Source organism: Anoplolepis gracilipes, chromosome 10 (genome assembly GCF_047496725.1).
Source record: "Anoplolepis gracilipes chromosome 10, ASM4749672v1, whole genome shotgun sequence".
Lineage (NCBI taxonomy): Eukaryota > Metazoa > Arthropoda > Insecta > Hymenoptera > Formicidae > Anoplolepis > Anoplolepis gracilipes.
Window position 1 is genome coordinate 8,374,944 of NC_132979.1, and position 23,295 is coordinate 8,398,238.

Below are 23,295 nucleotides of genomic sequence, written 5' to 3' on the forward strand. Positions count from 1 at the left end.
GAATCTTTTTTCTATTATGATATATATTAATTCTTTTATCAAAGTTTATCAGGGTGTCTACTCCTTGGAGAATCTGGAATTTTCAGAAATTTTTTGTAACTGGAAAAATCAGAGAATTCTTATGGAATTTTACAATTGTTCAGGGATTTTGAGAATTTTTAACAATTCAAAGGATAGAAATAAAATTACGTATATATTACGTAAAATTCATAAAATTTAAATGGGATATCAATAATTACATATACATGCATTATATGTGAGTCTAAATCGAATACATTCTGTAAAAAAATCCGTGAATCTTTTTTCTGTTATGTGTGATATATATTTCTTTTATCAAACTTTATCAGGATGTCTACTTTAGAAAAGTATGGAAAATCTGGAGTTCTCAGAAATTTTTTGCAACTGGAAAAATCAGAGCATTCTTATGGAATTTTACAATTGTTCAGGGATTTTGCGAATCAGAGAATTTTTAACATTTTTTCTTTGATAATTTTGCTTTCATAGTAATTAGTGGGCAAACCAAAGTAAATTATATATTTAAAATATAGATTTCTATTTATATATAATCTTAACAAAATATTTAATACGCACAGTATATATTTTTTATCGTAATTTTCAATTATAAAAAAATGAGAATTTTATGCAAGCTCTCTCTTACGAAAGTATCATATTTCAGTATATTTATAAATCTTGAAATTTAAGAAGCTCTGTATTTTTTCTTCGTATGAGTGAAAAACATTAGGAAACGCGTTGGGAAAGAATTAATTTTGAAGGAAATCGCACCAGAAAAATCTTTAAAATGTTCTCTTTCTCTGGAATTTGAAACAAGAATACCTAGGAAAGCTCAGAAATTTTTTTACAAGATCCGAGTAGACACCCCATTTACGAAAAGTATATGATAATTATACACTTACACATTTCGACGTACTTTCGCCAATTCCATCTCACCGGTCGTTTCCAAGTCGAGACAATGATCGTTAAGGAGGACAAAGGGAAGACGGGGAGGGGGGGGGGTTCGATGGAACAATTACAAAAGTTTCGTTTACTACTTTGGGGAGAACCCTATGGAGAGCCTCGCCCCGAAGAGTTGCCGAGCGATAGTAGTAGTCAAGTAGGTCGATGGTGATAAATTCGATCTGTCGTCCGTACATATATATATACGGAAACCGAAATTCCGTCGGTTATCTGGCCGCTGCCAGTTATCTAACGGATAATCTTGCCGGTGCATAAATCGCGTCTGCCCATTTTCGCTTAATGGCCGCTGTGCATCGCGCAAGCACACCCTAGGAAACAAATTAAGTTGTTGCGCGCGTCCGTCTTCTCTCCCTTTCCGTCATCTCGCTCCTTTTCTGCGTCACCCTGTGACGCATCCGCGAGAGAAACGAACCGGAACAAGCTCGTCAGCGACACGTGAGCCCCTTACTTTCCGCAAGTAGTGCAACTCGACAATCTTGGGGAGGGAAGAGCGTTTCGAAGAATACGATGGGGAAATATGTGTATGCATGTGTCTCCTAATTATTTTTTTTTGGGCATTCTGAAGCTACTGAAAAAATAAGAACTTTGAGCACAGCTGGATTTTTCTTTAACAAACATTTTATTTAAATTGATAATTCTGATTTGATGAAGAAAATACTTTATTGTAAAAAATAATTGCAGAACAGGGTCTGAAATTTTCTTACAGATATATTGTCAATGAATTTTCAGATCAAATGTTTAGTTTATTTTGCGAGAATTATATTTTTGCCTGAATTTTTCAGATCAGACAATAATAAATAGTAATTTCAGACGATTTGTCTTAATTATCATTTTTTTTCTCAAAGTTTGAAGGAATGTCTTAAAGTGTCTGAAAATTCAGATAGGGTGTTCAGAAAACATAGACACTTTGCCTGCAGTTATTTTTTTACAGTAAACACATTTTTGTTTGAATTTTCAGACCTGGGTGTCTGAAAGCAATTTCAGATAATTTTTCTTAATCATCAAAGTTATTTTTTTTTTTTTTTTTTTTCAGAAAAGTGTTGTCTGAATTTTCAAATATTCTTCTGAACTTTTGGAAAAATGACTCTAATGATTAAAATAAATTATCTGAAATTATTTTTAGACACACATTGTCAGATCTGAAAATTCAAAAATGTGTTTACTGTAAAAAATAATGCAGACAGGGATATTTTATATTATCTGACGTTTTCTTACAGATATACTGTACGAATTTTCAAATAGAATTTTCAGACATTCTTTTAACCTTTCGGAAAAACAACTTTGATAATTAAGAAAAATTATTGAAATATATGAAATTGCTTTCAGACACTTAGATCTGAAAATTCAAACAAAACTGTATTTACTGTAAAAAATAACTGTAAAAAGTGTCCAAAGTCTTCTTACAGACACTCTTTTAAACTTTGAGAAAAAATGACTCTGACGATTAAAACAGATTATCTAAAATTTTTTCAGATATCCAGATCTGAAAATTCAGACAAAAATGTGTCGATTTCTTGTTCAGTATTTATAGCAAAAATAATTCTTGTCTTACAAATTAAACTTGTAAGAGATATAAATAACGTTTCTTTATACTTTATTTTTCGTTATCATCAGCTCGATGTAATTCAGTAAAAAGTTAATCTAGGCTTCATTATTTTTACACAAAGCCAATTCCATCTCTACATGACAGACATTTTCCATAAGTCCGCACTTAAAATCTTAACTATGCAGTTACAAGATTGGCCCGTGCCGTTAATCGGTTTACATAATTTGCACTTTTCTCGTGTCGAGGTACTCCGGGACGACGTTGTCTCAGCAAGATTCTGAACGGCAAATCGATATCTCGACTCACCGTTCGCTATTTAAAGTTTCCTCTCGTCGAGAATCTTCGGCGGCGATGCTTTAGAAAAATCCGAGCACGTTAAGCACGTAAAACGACGAGCCACAACGACAGAAGCCATATTTTATAGTTAGTAAATTCTATGGTAATGACGTTGCTGTACCAGGCATGGGAGCTTGAAATTTATTCATACTAAGTAGATAACAGGATTTTGCGGTACTCTGTACTGATAAAAGATAGCGACAAGCGTCGTGAAACACTTTGGCAGGTTCATAGCCATTGAATCGCTACTCAATATATATATATAAATAGAATTGACGAATCCGATTTCTCGATTCGTTCCAAGTCGGTTGGTCTTCAAAGGAGATCTGATATCTCGATACGCTTGAAATTATCTTTTGCGAAATAAGCTTTTTTTTTTTTCACAACATGGAACACATTTTCGTACTACATGTTACTATAATAGCTGAATATATAGTTACATAAATATTTGTGAAGTATTTTTAATAGAGAAAATTTATGGAATTTAATTATGTAAGTTTCAGTAAACTTTGACAGAATCCTCCTTTAAGATGTATGAGTTGTGCGAGTATGCTTTTAAAGCACGATATTATTTATATAAAATCTCATATATAATTCTGTGCAATAATATAATATAAAAAAATTAAAATAATAATATTTAAAACATGCAATGATATAAAAATACTATTATTTTCTCAATTATTTTAATAATTGCTACGATATAAAAATAATCAATATTTAGATATTATTATTTTTTTTCATCATTATTTTCCTAGGAAACCATTTTTAAAGAGTAGAGCGCATCTCCTTTTGTGCTTAGGAAGATTGTAAAGAACGCAATCTCTTTGTCTAGCTAACTTTTGCCGTGGAAAATGTAGTTCCTTCAGGAAGCAGCCGGTATCTTCCCCGCTGCTTAACGGATCTTCTTGGAAGCGAGGACACTTATCCGCGATACTTCCTACCTCGATATACGACTTCGATCGCGGCCATAAGTTACCCTTAGCTCCAGGTGTACTCGAACTGTGCTCCCCGCATCCGTCGTTGTAATTTGTGAAATAAACGTACGAGCTTGAGTTTCCCTCTCTCTCTCTCTCTCTCTTTTCTGCTGAACCGGCGCTTTCGAGCTTTTCGACTTCCACGCACGATTTAAGTCCGATTCGATTTAAAGCTCTTCTCAAGTATACACGGTGCTCGTGAAGCGAGCACGCGATCAGCGGCGTAACTAAAAGCAGATAAACCTGGAGCTTGCAAGTAATATTTATTAAAAATAAACTTTTGCTATTTGCGTACATTTACATTTTTTTTTTTACACGTGAAACAAAGAACTCTGTCATTAAAACAGTTGCTAATTTTTAATTAACTTGCTTTCGGATATTCGCGATTCCTATAAACAAGATGTCTAGTCTCTGTAATTTTCAGAGATTTCTTTTGTACCTAAGGGATTCAAGAAATTTTATTTTTAACTCTCTTTTTGATAATTTTACTCTTATAATTTAAATAATCGGCAAGTCAAGTAAATTATATGTGCGTTCAAAATATATTATAAATATATTATATAATATATTTTATATTTTATATATTTTAACTATTTCTATTTTCCTATATACAATGTCTTGACAAGATACTGAATTTAATAGAGTATATATATTTTTTATTGTAATTTTAATTGATAAAAAAATGAAAATGTTATGCAAGAGTGAATGTTTATCTTATAAAAATTTTCGGTACATTTATATAAATCTAGCTCTTGAATCTTAAGAGATTCTGTATTTTTTCTTAGTATAAGTGAAAAATATTAGAAAACGCATACAATAGAAAAGTTTATTTTAGTTGCGCTAAAAAGTCTTGAAAAAATATTCTCTTTGTGCGGAATTTTAAACAAAAATGTCTGGAAAATGAGGGAACTTTTTACAAGATTTAAGCAGACACCTTGGATAGAGCTCTGAATCATGTCGTACTTATTCCACGATGAAAAGGGTACACAAAACGAAAGGAACTCGAGCTACGCCATTGAGATGTCGACCCAGTGGAGTTCGAATTCAGGGGAGCTAATTCGCGAAACTAATCGCGCGAGTATGTGATTTTATCTGTCGAATATCCTGGCGACCCGGTCCGATCCGGTCCGGTCCGTTCCTTTCCGGGTATGATCCAGGAGAAGACGAGTCGGAAACGTTTGGCGGGCCTCGTCGGTTATCTTATCACCGAGCGTTCCACAAGGCGCGTCTTTCATAAAGGGCAAACATCACGAGGTAGCACCTGCGTAGTTTCGTAACCAGTTGATGCCGCGAGGCAAACACCTTCCACAGCTAGCTTTACGACTTAATTACACCGAGGTAAACTTATGCGTCTCTACTAAACTCGAGTTAATGCTGGCGCGCAAAAGATTCATTATCAGCAGAGATTGCTTAGTCGCTCGATGACGTTTTTGTGTTTAATTCCGAGTTTCAATCTTCTTTTCTTTTTTTATCAGAGAATTGCTCGTTAAACGAGCTCGCTCATTAATGCTGATTGGCAGATGTATGTCATCACCTGTGTATATTTCGAGTTTCTGGAAAATTTCAAGCTTTAATAATAAAACAGAAGGCTACACTGAACGTTAAGAATAGCAGAGATATCTCTGTTGACACATCAAACACCGTTAACAACAGTGAGTCGTACACAACGGTATCTTAATTAGTATAATCGGTAATAACTGGACGGTCTAATGACTCGATGTTATGGCACTTTAGTCAACACTTCTCTGCCATTATGAGGGACAATTTTTAATAATTTACGTGACTGAATAGTCGCGTTAAATTAGGCGATCTATGAAATATCTTTGACTTATCTTTAATCAATCAACGTCAGTGTGTATTCAATTTTCTGATTAGGAATGACATGACGTTCGCTCGATACGAGACATCCCTTGATCATGCGAGACTGCTTTAAGGGGAGCTCTGTCGTCGTAAACGCCTGCCCGAGGTAAACACCTGTTTGATCGACGGGAACAAGGCGTCGCGACGTCGAGGTAAACGAGAGCTCTCGATCAGGCCCTCCTTGTGCTCGATAAGGTGTACAAAGTTAGCCCAGGCTCAGCTGGCTTAACGTTCCATTAGCGGGCTCGAACCCAGCGACCCGCGCATGTTAAACCTTGGATTAGACGTCCAAACCTGCTGTTCTCCTTATTTCCCATCTCTCTCTCTCTCCCCCTCTTCTCCCCTGTTTACACGTGTCTTTCTTGATATAGATACGTGCCCGTATTTCAGATGCCTCTCGGTTACGGGAGGCTGTGCGTCGCTTTAAAATACGTCGATTCACCCGACTCGACTGAAAGAGAAAGAGAAGGGTGGATTTTCCTCCCTCTGGTATCGGAGAAAAATCGCCGGTTCTTGGTAGTTTCGTCTGCATTCATAGCAGTCATAAAACGTCCTTTTATCGTTTATCGTCGTAAATACACTCGGACAGCATCGTGCATAATTCAATACAAAACGTCAGTTTGCTTGATCTATTTTAAAATATCGATTTCGCGTGAAAATAAAAAATTTCTATATTTATTCTCGTTTATTTATGTTTGCGTTGAATCGTTGATTTTTTTTTTTTCTCCACTAAAAGCATCAATGAAATATGTATCTCTGTCAATCTGACTGATTCTTTGTAATCTTTCAGTGCCGTGTCCCCCAGCTGTCAACGTTATAAATCTTCTGTCAATTATTAATTGGGTTTTGTAATTTCATCGATCAATTTAAATAGGAACAACTTGACAGCATAAGTCATTACGAAAACATTTAGAGGCACAAAGAAAGGAGGAACTTTTCCATCTGTTTCGAGAACCACGAAAGGGAGGACTTTTACTTATTCATTCCATCAAATTAGGAGCAGGGTAATAGCCGAAGCTCTGTCGAAGGATACAGAACTTTCCTTTGGCATCCGAAACCTAACGAGGTCTCGCATACCGGGCGGTTGATTAAAATGGCATTAGTCGGACTGTCCTGGGGACAGACCGATCGATCCTAGATATAGGTAGGCCAATCACCTAATTAAGCCACCCATTCCTTCCTACCGCGTTTCCTCTACAGGGTGATCTAATTATTGTTTCACGAGCGCCTCTCGCGGAGAACAATTCTTAGAGTCGTCGCCTTTGTGTCTTTCCCCTTCGTCAAAACAATCGTGAGATTACAAGGGACCTTGAATTAGACTAACAAAAGAAAAAGCATGAATCTAGACATTTTAAGATCTACATTATCGAAACACATTAGTTACAAATATAATGCAAAATTAAGTAGAATATAAAATATATATAAAAAAATAAATACAATGATTTATTTAAGGGACCAAACTGGCAAATCAAATTTATTATTAAAAGGTCGACATCGACAACGTTTCGACCTTTGGTTTAGGTCCATTTCAAGTCTAGATTGACGCTGACGGTTGAGGTGTTACAGATTGAACATTAAACTTACACGTCAGAAAATCGACTGAAAAAAATAAATATATGTGTATATGATTAAATATACATTTTTGTAAATTAATTATAAATTTATAAGTATTTTTCTGAAAGATTTGAAATACATAGGATGTTTTTTAGCATCCTTGATTTTTAAGACATTTTAAGATCTACCTTATCGAAACACATTAATTACAAATATAATGCAAAATTAAATAGAATATAAAATATATATATAAAAAAATTAATATATGGGTATATGATTAAATATACATTTTTGTAAATTAATTATAAATTTATAAGTATTTTTCTGAAAGATTTGAAATACATAGGATGTTTTTTAGCATTCTTGATTTTAATTTTAAGACAGATTAACGTCAAAGTTTTCGAAAATTAAAAATAAAATTTTATGCTTTGCAACATATTTTAACATTCAAATATCTTATATATTGTACTTTGCATAAAAAAATATACAAAATATTATTCAGTGATGACGCCTGTGACGAGCGTGTATATTTGTGCAAAAAATTTCTGCGAATATATTTAGAAAAGAGTATGTGTGTCAAAGAAGAGTAAAGCCCTACAAGTGATTAATGAAGTGCCGTCGACAAGGTGTCGATCGTGTTTCGTACGATGTAACGCCTCTCGGGACAAATATTACCCTCGCAAAAACCGAACACACGGTACCTTTTATCCTTAATTGCGTGATTAATCAACGTGGTGACGATGAATAGCGTCCAGCGATATCGAGATAACACACTTTGCTAATTATATGTTTCGTTGTGCGCATTTTTAATTAAAAAAAAAAATCACCTTTTTTTACTAAAAAAAGAAAAATTATGTGATACACCCAGTATAATATTCTCTTTTATCTTCTAATCCATGAATATCAAATGCGTACATCGAATAACCTTATTTTCCGTTGGATATTTTTTTGAATTTTTTAGTATTACTTAAAATTGCAAAGGAATATATAAACCACAGAATTTTGAAAAGTTATTTTTTATTCCAAGGAAAATTTAGCGACAAGTCCGCCAAAAAAAAACAAGACGATATTTATATATATATATATATATATATATATATATATATATATATATCTCCATAAATGTCACTCACCAGATGTGTCATTAAAATTGTTTAAAATAAAAATGATTTTCTAAAAAAAAAAGGTACGCGTTTTGTGCGAGAATCTTCCTGATAAGGACTATCAGGAAATAGAAGCTCCTCGATGTTTGCAAATACCGCATATCGGGTTAAAGCTCATGCCGGCAGGCAATGCAATAGGATGCTCCGGGAATAATGCAATCACCGTCAGTGGGAATTCCGGGTATCGGCACCGCGACGTACGTTCTGTTTGACGAAATTCAAGACATTCCAGGGCAACAATGCTATCCGTTGTTTCTGATATCTCCTGTTACAGGGCGAAGCCGCCTAACAAACCATGAGCGACATGGTACGCTCGGGTAGGAATTAATTGGAGCCCCGAGAGCGATACAAAGCGAGGCTTGGTTGGAGGGAAAATTTCAGAGAAGAAAATTCGAAATCTTTTGAGGGATTAATTATGCACTAGCTGTTTCGGTGATCGTAACGTGCATGATTTGCATATGAATATTATTTATTGGATGTTGCTCCCGAAGGTGGAAAGTACACATGATAAACTTTGAAGCTACTCGCTTACGAAATTTCGGAATAATTAGTGAAAATTTCACATTTTTTAACTCACGATTCAACAATTTTTCAATGGTGCGGAAGAGCAGTTTTATGCGGGCTACAGCCGATGTACAATACACACACACACACACACACATATTAGTAGTTAATTTTTTGAGACACTTTCTGGTTGGAAGTAACGCTGTATAATTTTTCCTTATTTCATCTTAAAAATTGACATTATGCTATTCTGATTTTATGTACAAAATTAATATTTTTTTTCTTGTTATCTCGCAAGTAATTCAACGTGTTTCTAAAATCGATGTCCCAGCAATATTTGCTCATTTAAAAATTATAATATTTAAAAGCAGGTTTATATACGGTTTAATTTCGAAGCTGATGTGTATTATTTAAATCCATTTTAAACGATCTATTTACGATAAAGTTTAAAACGTAAATCCAATTATTATTTTATGTATGTTGTATATTCTTATCTGTAATGTATCTTCTAATATGCATTTTATACATATATTTTTCAATTTTTAAAATGTATTATCCTGTATTAAATGTCAGCATAAAATTATAGATGAAATTCCATCTCGAATTGTAGGTCGTCTAAAGTTTTATTCGAATTTTAAGAGAATTTTATATGAGTGAATTTTAGGACGAATTTTAGATGAAGTTAAAGAAAAACTAGAGGAGAGTAATCCGAGAGTTAAATGCCGTGCGCGCGTTATGAAGAGGGAAAATGTCGTTGCCTATAAACGCGTGTAAAATTAACGAGGAAATGAAGCGGGAGCGACCAGGTTACTCTCCGGACACCAGTGGTTTTGTGAGTGATTTTATGGCCGAGTCTCGGCGTACTTTACGATCTGACCCCTGATCCTGAAACATGTCGAATTACAGCCTCGTTCTCTCTCTCTTTTTCTCTCTTGCTAGTTTATCAGCAAACGAAAACATTTCGGAAAAGAGACGAAAATTGAGAGGCTCTATCGATTTCTCCTTTAGACGTGGACCCATAAAGGGTCCACGTCTCGCGAGAAGGGTGAAACACATGTTTGACGATGCAAACTGGAACCTTTGAGGTTTCGATTCGATACCGAGTACTGCTTTGCAGGTTCGGCTAGGATGAGAAGTTTTTCAAATACGATTATCAAACGCTCGCAAGGACTTGGATATTGTGTAAGCAAGTGCAGGCGCTTTGAGTACAGCAATTTCCTTCTTCTTTAAGCATAAAAAAAGAGTCAAAAAATAATTTTTTTTTTTTATTTCGATTTTTTATATCATTTTTTTAGTATCAATCCTAGTCATTAAATTAGATTAATAATTTACGCTCGTTTTTATAAACTATTTATAGCGAAGGGTTTTGAAAATTTTATATATACTTATATAGTTTATTAAATTTATTTAACATTTTATATTTAAAATTATTTACAAATATAAAATTATTTGTATTTATTAGATTAATTTGTAATATTTATTAAATTAAATTAATTATGTGTATTGTATTTATTATATTTTGTTAATTATATTCAATTTTATGTAAAATTTTACACTAATATTTTATGGTTTATTTAGAATAATTTTTAAATTTATTTAGAATCTAAATAAATATTAGAATTTATTCAAAATCTATCGTTTATATATATTCGGGTTTGACGATATTTTACTGACTGATCAGTGCATTGTATATTACTCTATTGCAGTAACATATTGCAGTAAATTTTTCCACGTATCTAAAAAATTTCTCCTTAATCTCTCTTTCGCTCCTCTATTCGTGTCACGCGTTCTCGCTTGCGAGAATTCATCTTTCATAACGCAGAGCACGGGAACGGTATACATTGTATATTTGATTCGTACGCTTTGCACATACTATAATTTTCGAAAAGAATGGCTTTGCAGTTGGGCAAAAATAAAATAATTTTGGACACATTCAAGAAAATGATTTTGCGATTTCAACAAAAATTTTCTAGGGGTAAAAAATTAACTAAAGCAGATGAATGATTGGCAAATACTGTGATATGTTTTGTACTTAATCAATTTAAATTATAGACAATTTATATATGTATTATTAGTGTAAGTTAGACGGAAAATTTTTTTATGGCCTATTGTTAAGGATAGTTATATTTGTGATTAATATTTGGCAATGGGATCTAAATTGTTTAGACATAAAAAATAGCAATAAATTTTAATTGAGACATTTAGAAATCTATCTACAGGGTGTCCCATGGGAAAGTGTTGAAACTAATCAGTTGTCATTTTTGAATAGGTCTGCAGTTTTTAATAGGTAAGTAAAATGCTTGTTTATCAGTTTATTTTATTAATGAAAAATATACTAATAATCACATAAGCTAATGATAAATATTTTCAAGGTATGCTCCATCTGAATTTGTACAAAAATCAATTGTTTTATGAAAACTTATTCCTTTTTAGTTAATGATCTTGACTATAAGTTTATGTTTTGAAAACATAATAAAGAAATTTAATATTTTCTATTAACTTAAATAATTTATTAAAATAAAATTACTAATTATTTATTTCTCATTATCATCTTATATTATTAATGCTATTATAAATTTTAATCTTAAAATTAAAATTAAATATATTAAAATAATATTTTTCAACATAAACTTTTTCTAATATATAGTTTTTTTATGTTTCTTACGACTATTTTAATAATTGATTTAATAAAATAAAGTGATAAACACTTTATTAATACCTATTAAAAACTACAGACCTTCCTCTCTTCAACGCAATTTTTGTTTTAATATAACTACAGACACTAAAAAATGACAGCTGATTAATTTCAACGCTTTCCCATGGGACATCCCGCACAGGTTAGCAAAATATTTTTTGGGTGCAGAAATTCGGAAACACGACGTCAGGGGGAGGCCAATCGATACCGTACCCCGGCAAACAGAGGGAGGTATCGCGAAACGAGTCGACGGGGGCTCGAATTAGGGTAGCGCGACGTGGATTGATTTTGAATGAGACGAGACACGTCCCGCGTAATCCGACGACAGGTTACTTAGCGCGAGCGACCGGGCCGTCGTATAGACGGGGGGATATGTAGGCGCAACAATTTAATTACCGGCGGATATATACGCGATGCTAGACACGTTTCTCATAACGGTTTCTCTCTCCCTCGGCAACCGGCTGATTACCGGGCGCACCCGCTAACTTTGCGTCTCCGAACTTGACGTCGCGTCGCGCAAGTCTTGGACGAGCCTCTTCTCCCGCGGAGAAGGAAATGTTTGTGTGTGCGTCGTATGGTGTGTGTAACTTTGCATTTAAATTTGTTATAATTTTCCGCGGGCAAAGTAAACGCATCTTCTCGAAGCGAACTGCTAAAAGCAGTCGAGCCACGTAAACTTTGGTTTATCCATAAAAGACATGCGTATGTCATTATTTATTGACGTGTCTCTCGAATTTTCCTTTCATCCATGTATCTTTGAGTGGGAAAATGTGTCGGATGAATTTTTTATTAAATTATTCCTTAATGGATATTAGAAAGTAAAAAGTAAAAAAGAACTTCAGATAATTTATCTTAAATTATTAGAATCATTTTTGTTTTTCTTTAATTTAGAAAATATTTGAACTTGAATGAAAGTTCAGGTTCTTTTGAGAATGATAGTGTGTTTCTGAAAAAAGATTTCAGACACTTTATCTGTAATTATTTTTTTACAGTGACTGTAAAAATTTTTAGATTTTGATGTTTGAAAATAATTTTACGCCATCTATTTTAACCACTAGAGTCATTTTTCTGAAAATTTAGATGAATGCCTGAATTTGAATGAAAATTCGGACACTTTTTTGAAAATTCAGTGCGTGTGTATAAAAATGTCACACTTTGTCTGCAGTTATTTTTTTATAGTGATTATAAAAAATTGCCTAAGAATTTAGATACATTTTTGTCTGAATTTTTGTTTGAAAGTAATTTCAGACAGTCTTAATTATCAGTTATTTTTCTGAAAATTCAGAAAAATGTTTAAACTTGAATGAAAATTCAGACATTGTCCGTTTTGAAAATTCTATCTAAAATTCGGACACAATATATCTGTAAGAAAACTTAAGACGTCTGCAGTTATATTGTTTACAGTGAAATTGTAGTATAAACTTTTTATATTTAATTATACGCATAATTGATAATCGTAATAAAATTAATAATTTTAATTTTTAGGAGAATGCATGAAACAAGCTGATTAATTGAGAGAAAAATTACACGCGAAAATTACATCAGTATGTATAAAAGTAGAGTAAAAGCACTCTCGTGCAAATGTAAAAAATTGTTCAACTAAAAATAAATAGAGAACTGCCACGATTGAATGTGAATATCTCTCTTCTCCGTTTTTTCCCGGAGAACATAGCTTATGCTTGTCGTAACGAGAGACATCTTATTATTTTTGCATCCATCTGGCATGCGTATCCGAGCTTCTCGAATATTCAGCTTATGCTGCATCCGAAATGGACAAACGGCAGGCACACGGAACGTTCCAGATATGATTTCTGCACTGAAATCCGCGCGACATTTGCATTTTTTAAAAGAGTCGAGTCTGGTTCGCATACCGCGAAATCTAATCCATCGAAGTTAGAATCGTTCTCTCCTGAGAATCCACTGCCGAAATCGAGAAAGTTTGATCGAATCTCGCGGACAAAACACGCATCGGCGGAGAGAAAAATTGCAGCCGAAATTGCGGCAAGTTTTTAAATCGTGAAAGTAGGCCATATTTTTTTGAAAAGAAGAGAACCCGGGGAACAAACAGTTCCGCGGCAAGAATATAATATCCTCCGACGAACATTCGTTTCATTAAATTAAAGTAAATAAAAGTAAATCAATGAGAGAAAATTTGAACTTACGAGTGCTTTTATAAATATATGAAGCTTAAATGATATCCAAGCAAAACTGACCGAAGAAAAATTATTCCTTCCCTTTTTCCAGTCTTGTAAAGGACCTGCCCGATGAAAACGAGTTTTTAAATTAAATTACTTCTCAACAAGATTCATTTGCCTATGAATATAAACGTGAGTTTAATTTTAAAGTATAGCGGAACATTTTGGGAATATTCAATGAGACGCGTGTGCCGAGAGAAGGAAAAGAAAATAATGAAAAGCGGAAGTGGCCCACGTGGAAAGCGAAATGTCACCTTACGCGGCTCGGTGAAGGGGCGACCTTTTTATTCGAGCTCGCTTATTTGCGACGACGCCACTCATGCCTAACTGAAGAAGATGAGAATGTGTTCCGATACGGGATAAAAGAAGCTTTCGTTCGGTGACGCGGTATTGATTTCTCTTGCGATGGAACCGCGAGCGCCGTCGCTTTTCGTAGAAAGATTCCTGGAGGAAAACACTGTAAGTGGCAATCGCGAGCAACGGATCGTTAAACTTTCTTCTTTCCCAGTCGAAAGAAAACTTTATCCTACATCTGTGATAAGTCATTTATCATTATCTGCAGGTATTTTTTTAATTTTATAGAAATAAATTGTTCTGTTAATTTCGACATCTTTTTTAAAATTTATTTCTTATTAATTTTTTTTTATATTATAATAATTATTACAATAATTTTTCTAATAATTTTTAAATTATTATAATAATTATATTATAATTTTTTTCTTATATTAAACTTAAATTTATTTCTTATTATGTTTATGTCAAGGCTTAATAGGTCGCTTCTCTACCATCACTATTTCATAACGATTGTAATTTTATATTTTAATGTTAAATTTTAATGTCAAAAATCCTTACGTTATAAGTTAAATCTCAAAGGCATAACGATTGCAATAATGAACTTCATATCTCGATGATTAATTTCGTTTGTATCGAAATCCTCGTGTTAGCAATACACTCTTGCACGCGATACACTCTTTGGTTTGCTTCAAAGAAGAAAAAAGTCCAACCCCCGGCGAGAGAAAATTCAATGTTCGATATAACCGGATACATGCGAACACCGGCTTAAAATCTAATCTTCAAACGCAGGCCGGACCCTCTCTCCTGGGCAAAATTCAATCGGATCATCTCGCTCATAACGCTCATCCGGAGCGCAACGTTTCGTATTTTCTCGAGTACGAAGCTCGCAATACACGACACAGTAGAAATTTCAAATAAGTAAGCAAAATAAAAAATGGAATGAGATAATAAAAATGAAAATTTTTTATCAATCTCTTGTAAACTGAATCAAAATTTTGTTCTTATTTTCAATTTTCTTTTTTATAGATTCTAAAAATTTCTATGGGTTTGATCAGCATAAGAATTGAACTTTTATTTTATATTTTTCAAGTTAAATGAAGTTAAAAAGAGAGCTTTTTCGGCAAAACTGTACATTAAATATAGTCTAAAAAAAAAGTGATATCTCTCTGACTGATCTTAAAATGTCAAAGTAAACGTCAAATTGAAAATTGAGATCAAAAGTAAAGAAAAAATTTCGACTCGGTAAGCTTGTCAGAAAAATGTATAGAAAAGTAATTTTTATAAGCGTTACACACAATACTTTGTCCAAGGAAAATATCATGACACACGAAAAAATTTGATCATATAAGTAAGCAAAATAAAAAATGAAATGTGATGATAAAAATGAACAATTTTTTGTCAATCTTTTGCCAAAACTGAATTGAAATTTTGTTCCTATTTTTCAAATTTCTTTTTATAGATTCTAAAAATTTCTATAGGTTGATCTGCATAAGAATTGAGCTTCTATTTCTCAAATAAATGAAGTTAAAGAGAAAGAGTTTTTTTCGAGAAAAAAAAAAAGTGATATCTCTCTCTGATTGCGCTTAAATAGACTCAAAATAAATTGAAAATTGATAATTGAGATAAAAAATAGGGGAAAAATTTTGACTCGGAAAGCTTGTTAGAAAAATGTATAAAAAAGTAAAATAAAAATGAAAAATTTTTTATCAATCGTTTGCCGAGATTGAATTGAAATTTTGCTCCTATTTTAAAATTTTTCTTTTTATGGATTTTAAAAGATTTAAATGGGTTCAATTTACCTAAGAATTGAGCTTCTACTTTTTGCCAATAAGCAGTAAATATAATAATTTCTTACACTTAAAAGACGAGCTTTCTCCGCCAAATTACAGATTAAATTTAAAAAAAGAGTAATATCTGACTGTATAATTAAAGCAGATGTTAGATTGAATCAACGATAAGAAGAAAATTATCGATTCAAGAAGCTTGTTAAAAAAATGTATAAAAAGTATGTTTTACAAGGTTTACATAAATCTCTGCAGTTTGTTCAAACGAAAAATAAATCTCGCGGTTATACCAGGAAACCAAAAAACACCTGCCACGAGCTTTAAGCTCGTTCTCTCGACAAGGAGGGAGAAGGGCGAGACTCCCCTACCGCGCAAAAAGAGCAACCCTCTCGATACCGTTGAGATCAGAGAAAATCCTGGTGCGCCCGACATTCTACGTGATCTGCATCCTGGTTACATTCTGGCACCGTAATCGACGGAATCTCGCGCTATTTGCCGTCCGGATCCAGATTGAGATCGATAATCCGCTCGATGGAACGTCGACGCGCTGTCAAAAAGGTCTTTCTGCCTTTCCCGAGATCTTCGGCAATGGTAACGCGGGGGAGGGGGGGAGGGGGAAAACATTGACGGCTAATAACCGGTCGATATGAAACTCCCGTCTGCATCGCTCTCGTGTAATTTGCGAAGCTTTTGCTTTGCCGGCTTGTGTTTCCCTGCATTGCGGCATGTTTGCGTCTTGTTACGCGACGTCGCTTTGCCATAGACTAACGAGGCTTTTCTTATAAAAAGCGAGCTTGCGCATTTTCACCGGAAAAGTCGTACTCTGCTTTGGGATGCGCGAGATTACAGGAAAGCCGTACGTACTTAATCCACTTATCGGGGCTACAAAGAAAATTGCATCTATGAATAAAAGAAGAATCCGATTGATCTCTCTAGAGTAATGGGAATTTTGCGATTTTAATGTTGGAATTTTAATTGTTAAATTTTTTTAGAGAGGGAGGAAACAAACACACGTTTAAGGGGATGCTGGATTACCGACCGAGTTCTAACCTAAGAAAACAATATATTTGCTTAATATAAAAATTGCAGTTTACGTAGATAAAATAAAAATAGGTTCTTCGGGGTCAGAATTGCATGAAAGAATATCTGTGAACTTTTAAAAATGAGCTTGGAAGCCTAGATTTCTAAAAGCTTACAGATATTCTTTCATGCAATTCTGACCCCGAAGAATCTATTTTATTTTATCTATATAAATTGCAACTTTTATATTAAGCAAATATATTGTTTTGTTAGGTTAAAAACTTAAAACTCGGTCGGTAATCCAGCATCCCCTTAAAAAGATTCAAATTAGCCGTGAGTTCGTAAAAATGTCATTAAAATAAATATTACGCGCTAGAATATTCTGTGTATAAATTATAATTAGGAACTAACCAGACTATTTTCATGTTTCTCATTTAGAATGAAAATTCACAGCTGCAAAGAGAGCCGCGGTTTAACGGAATCTCGCATCTCATGTATCTCCATTAGGAGCCCAATTTACCGGTTTTGCACCGGAAAAGCCCCTTTCTCCCCTTGGCTTATTACTCTCGCGGCGTCCTTCCTATTCGGTGCTTCCTCTTCAGAATATTGTCGCATCGACGATCCCAATTTTCGGACGATCCTCCGGACTACGAGACTCCGGGAAATGTGCTGTGCATGGCACATGGTGACGCGCTTTGGCGCGTCTTCCTCGACTATGGACCGAGGAAGGAGGCAGGCGGGGAAGAGAGGGAGGGGAGAGAGGAACTGCTTACCAGCCGCGACCTTCTACGGTCGCGGGAAAGAGGGTGCCCTCCCGATATATACAGAGGAAGAGGAGATCAGAGGGAAAGCCCGGCCGGTCCCGTAATCTTGTATCGCATATCTTTCTCTCCTTCGTGCGACCGTACAGTTGCCTCCGTCTCTCCTTCTCCTCGTCTTCCCAAAATCGATTTCGGTCGGTGCGGGGCCGCGCCCAGTGAGCTCGACACGCGGTGAGAGTACGACTTTGAGCGAGAGGGTAGGAACGGAGGCTGGCGAGGGAGAGAATGACGGGATAAAAGGGGCGGAAGGAACGCAGAGGGAGACGGAATATGAAAGGGGAAGAGAAAGCGAGAGAGAGAGAGAGAGAGAGAGAGAGAGAGAGCCTCATTTAACCGAGAAGGATCCTGCCACGTCGTGCGTGCGATACGCCCACCCTTCGTCTCCTTGTCCTTTTCGGTGGCGGTGGTTCCGCAAACCGCTCCGAAGTTTCACCTTCGAGCTCCTCGGGGATGCTGTAGGCTTCGCCTAGGAAACGTTTAAGACCCCTCCGCCCCTCCCCCTCCTTTCCTCCTCTCCTCTCCTCGCCTCACCCGCGGACCAGGACTCGGACGGAAAGTTACTTCGGACGGCGAAAATCGTTTCGCGTTCTTCCACGTTCTATTTTCCCGACAGTTCGTAGATTTAGGAAATTCCCGAAAGAACACCAGCGGATGAAAACACGAACATTTTCGTGAAATTTATATTATATTATATCGCGCTGGCGAGAAGCGCATTTTACTCATCTCGGAAATTTACTCTCCTCGTGAAATAAATCAAATTATATGAAAATTATTTGCATAAACGAGACGAAACTCTATAAAAGTCATAAATGCGTAGATGTTCTCTGAAAAGCGGCTATTTTTAAAATTGATCGGAAAAGAAACACCTTTAAAGATACCAGTGTATCCAGTGTTTCACAGTGTTAGGTAACGTTAAAATCATCTAAATAGAGATAAGACAAATAAATTTTTACCTTACAATAAAGATAATTTATCTCAAGTTTATCTAGGTAATGGATGAAACTTTTAAAGCATCTTATCTAGATGATTTTTAAAATAGCATTGCTTGAAAAAGATAAAAACATTACAATTGTTATAATATTATAATCGTTATTATAATTCACTAGAATATGATTGAAGCTTACTTTTAATTCTTCGTTACATCGAAATGTAAGAACCAAATATATCAAAGAATACATAAAGTGCTTACTAACAGCTAAATGCAGCCAATCTCTAAAATAATTTAAGACATATGACGCATTTTCCATCTAAGATAACGATATAAATAATACATTGCATTATTATCTAGATAAAGATGAGACGAAGCAATTTCTTCATCACAAGATACTTTTGCATAATCCCTCACTCTCTTCCTTCCTTTTTCCGAAACGGATCCGCTTTGCGGGATCCCCACGAGGGGGGGGGGGGGGGAGGAAGCGTTCGTCTCGTGATGCGATGACGTACATACATTACGTCACGCATCGGCACGCACGTGCAAGAACCGTCGTTCTGCCTCCTCAAGCAGCTCCACCCTATCTTACGTGTCCTTGCACACGTAACGGGGCACTTTTGCACCCCCTAGGACCACGCGTGTATGCACGTTCGGGCGCACACGTGGAGGAGGACGACTATCCACCCTCTCGTATAGTCGTCTCGCATTTTCTCGAGCCAATGGCTGTGAAATCGAGCGTTTTCCCTGCTTCTTTCTATCTCTCTCTCTCTCTCTCTCTCTGTCTCTCTCTCTCTCTCTTGTCGCTTTCGCGCGCTCCTTTCGCCGTCGTCCATCCTTTCGTCTCCTCTTCCGCGGAATTGCGGACGCACTCGAACCACCGTGTTCCACCCCAAAGCCGCTTGTGGAATTTCGCTCGGGCATGTCGATCGGCACCGGAGCTCGAGCGAGGAACATCAATTCCGAGCTGCTGCAAACTGCATTTGTCTTGCATCGACGGCCGACCTCCTTTTCTCTATCGCGAGAGAAGGATCGGATTTCTCTGTGTCTAACCATAAATAACATTTAAGATTAAAGGAATTGAACACGTCGTATCTTCTCCCCTTTGTTCTCCCTCGATTTCTAACAGTCGTGCTTTTTCTCGAAAAAGTTAGTTTATTATTCTACTACGTCTGGTTAATTATTTAATAGTCAAGCGTGAAGATCTACGGCTTTCTTTCATAAAAGATTGTCTTGACTTTTTTTTAAAACCGTGATAGAGTTAAAAGATTAGAAACTGATTAATCTTGTACTTTTCACATTTTTCTCAAATTCTTCCTATTAAAGTAATGACATAATATTGCTATAATTTATGTAATAAAAGGAATTTATATAAACTTGATATAAACTTTTAATCTTTTGCTTGCGTTTTATAGAGAAATATATATGTAAGAATTAAAGAAATATTTTCTCTTCGTGTCGATTTCTATCAGTCGTGCTTTTCTCGTCTGAAAAAATGTAGTTTATTTTAGTTGCGTCCGTTTAGTTATTTAATAATCACAAAGTACGAAAATCTACAGCAGTTTTATGAAAAATGCTGCTCCTTTTAAGCCGTGATAAAGTTAAAAGAAATTCAGAAGCTGATTAATCTCCCTTTTTTAACTTTTTGTAAAATTCTCATTACAGTTTTAATTACATTAGTATAAAGTAATGATACAACATTGCTGCGATTTAAAAAGAATTGGTAAACTTGAATCGATTTTAATCTTTTACTCGCGTTTCACGGAGAGAAATTTGCAAGAACGAATTAAAGGAATTGAACGTCGTATCTTTTCCTCGTGTCGATTTCTATCAGTCGTGATTTTCTTGTCTGGAACAACGTAAAGTTTATTCGTCTGCGAATATGTAGTTATTTAACACTCAATGATATGAAGATTTATGGCAGGTTTTCATGAAAAATTGCTTCGGTCTTTATAAATTGTGATAATTCAGTTAAAAGAGATTAATAGCTAATCTCGTATTTAAAATTTGTGCAAAATTTTCATTACAGTTTTAACTACATTAATATAAAGTAACGACACAATATTGCGCTGCATTTTAAAAAGAATTGGTAAAAACTTGAATTGATTTTAATCTTTCATAATCTGGCATTTTGCGAGAGAGAAATATGCAAGGAACGAATTTCGTTCGAATTGTTCTCGTGTTGTTATAAAATAGTAATTTTCCCCGAACACAAGGGTAGAAGAATGCTCGCAATAACTTTCTTTGTGCAGAATTATATTTAACGTATATACCTCGCTTTACGATACACTTGTTCTTCAACTTTCCGAGAACTCTGACCCAATAATCAGAACTAAACGAGAATTGTCATCGAGCTGCGCAAATAACTCCCGCAGGTCAACGAAATCTCGTTGACCTCGTTTGTTCAACCGGGTGTTCTTGAAAAAAAGAAGGAAGGGTGGAAAAAAAGAATTGAATCCAAATTCGTTGCTCTTAATCTTCCTTCGAGTATAATCCGGTGATTTCTATATCCAGAAAATATATCGCGGCTCCTTTTTACAGCCGGCATAACTCGCGGCTAAAGTTTAATTAAGTAATGCACTTCCGGCGTTACACTCGCGATGTCGGAAATTTTTCTCCGCGGGAGAGGGAGGAGACCAAGTGCCGCCATCGGCCGTAACTTGTCGACAAAGAAGCCCCCCTGGACCCGGTTCTTTTCAATGACAAGTCGGCGAGAAAGCTCTGAGAAATGCGGAAATTCATCCTACGCGGAATATCTCCCTTGAAAATTCGCAGCCGTGACTTCCACTTTATTCTTCACTCATATTGTCAGTTGAATCCTTCTTACATCTCATGATTATTCCTTTCTTTTTTTTTTTTTTTGAATGGAAGAAGAATATTCGGTCAGATTCTATTGCGCGCGTAATACGGGTTTAAAAAAGCGAACAAAAGGGAAGATTGGGGAAATTGAAAATTTTTCAAATGTCTCATAAGCTTGCATCTCCCATGTGAAATATAAATTTATGAATTGGAGACAAGGAACGTCTTGATATATCTCGGATTTATAAAGCATATTTTACTTTACCTTAAACATTGAAGTGGAACAATTTTACAAACAATACTATAAAAAAAATTGAGAATTTAAATTCATCAAAGATTATTTAAACGGATTAAAAGCTGAGTGCTTAAAACTGAAGAAGATAAATAATTTAGAGGCTCCCGAGAAAAAAATCAATATAAAATCGTATTTAGCATTATATAATTATATAATTATATTATCTGAAAGGCTATAGCCGAATAAGCATACAAAAAGGGCCCTCGACGTGTTTTTAAGTAATACTTGGCCTGTCATTTCCTTGATGTAAAAGAAAATTTTCCTCAAAATTTTAGCTCCTTAACTTTATTATTTCCTAAGTTATCGAGAAAAATGTCATTTTTAGTTTTTATTTTTTTTTCTGTAAATATTCGGGATGATCGCATATCGATTTTTTTCTGAATACTTATCAACGAAAGACACAAAAAAAAATTCTTTTATTAATCTTGAATAAAAATTCGACTTTTAAAAAAAGAATGAAATTATTTATTCTTTTGTAATAATTATAGTAGTAATTATAATAATTGTAATAGTTATAATTATACTGCAGAATAGAAATATTTTTTATGCGAGAGAAATTTAAAAGTTTATCTAAAAATTGTAATTTTTGAGAATTGTTTTTGCATAAAAAATATTTCTATTTTATAGTCTAATTATAACTATTACAATTATCATTATTACTCTTATCATTACTATTATAATTATAGAGAAGAGATCACAAGAAAAATAAATAATTTTTCATCTTATTATCAAAAAATAATAATAAAAAAGAGATTTTTAATTTTTTTCACCATGTTGCACCAACTCGAAAAAACTGAAATAATTTGAGAGTATTGAGACCTATAAAAAGAGTATTTTATAAAAGTTTGATGATTGAACCTCGAAAGAAACATGTTAATAAAGCCATTTTTTAATTTCATTTTTTTTTTAAATCGAGCTTTTATTCGAGATTAATGAAAAAATATTTTTTTGTGTCTTTTGTTGATAAGTATTCAGAAAAAAATCGATATGGAATCATCTCCAATATTTACTGAAAAGAAAAATAAAAACTGAAAATGATGTTTTTCTCGATAACTTAAGAAATAATAAAGTTAGGAAGCCAAAATTTTAAGGATAATTGTTTTTTACAGGGAGGACATGACAGGCCAAATGTTATTTCAAAACTCGTCGGGGGCACTTTGAGTATGCTTATCCAGCTATAGCCCTTGGCACAATAATCTTATACCTATAATTATCCATTTTTTGGGGGCTCTTAAATTATTTAAAAATCAAGATTAAACTGATTTCAAGAGAATGTCGGCTGAAATTTTAATTCTGATCTCACCAGACACGTGAGTGAAAATTGAAAAGGATGACATATATAATTAGCGAAATTACTGCCGACAGGACAGATCTATTCTGCTGCATCTGGAACCACCTCGAGGTAGACAATTTGATTCCCTACATACGTTGTCGTTTCTCGGGCCGTCGAAAATCCGGGCGCGCGCGAACTCGAGAAATAGGAGCATCGGGGAGACTGAAAGTGTACGGCGTTCGAGCTATATCCGGGGTTATATTTTCAAGCTTGCGGCAG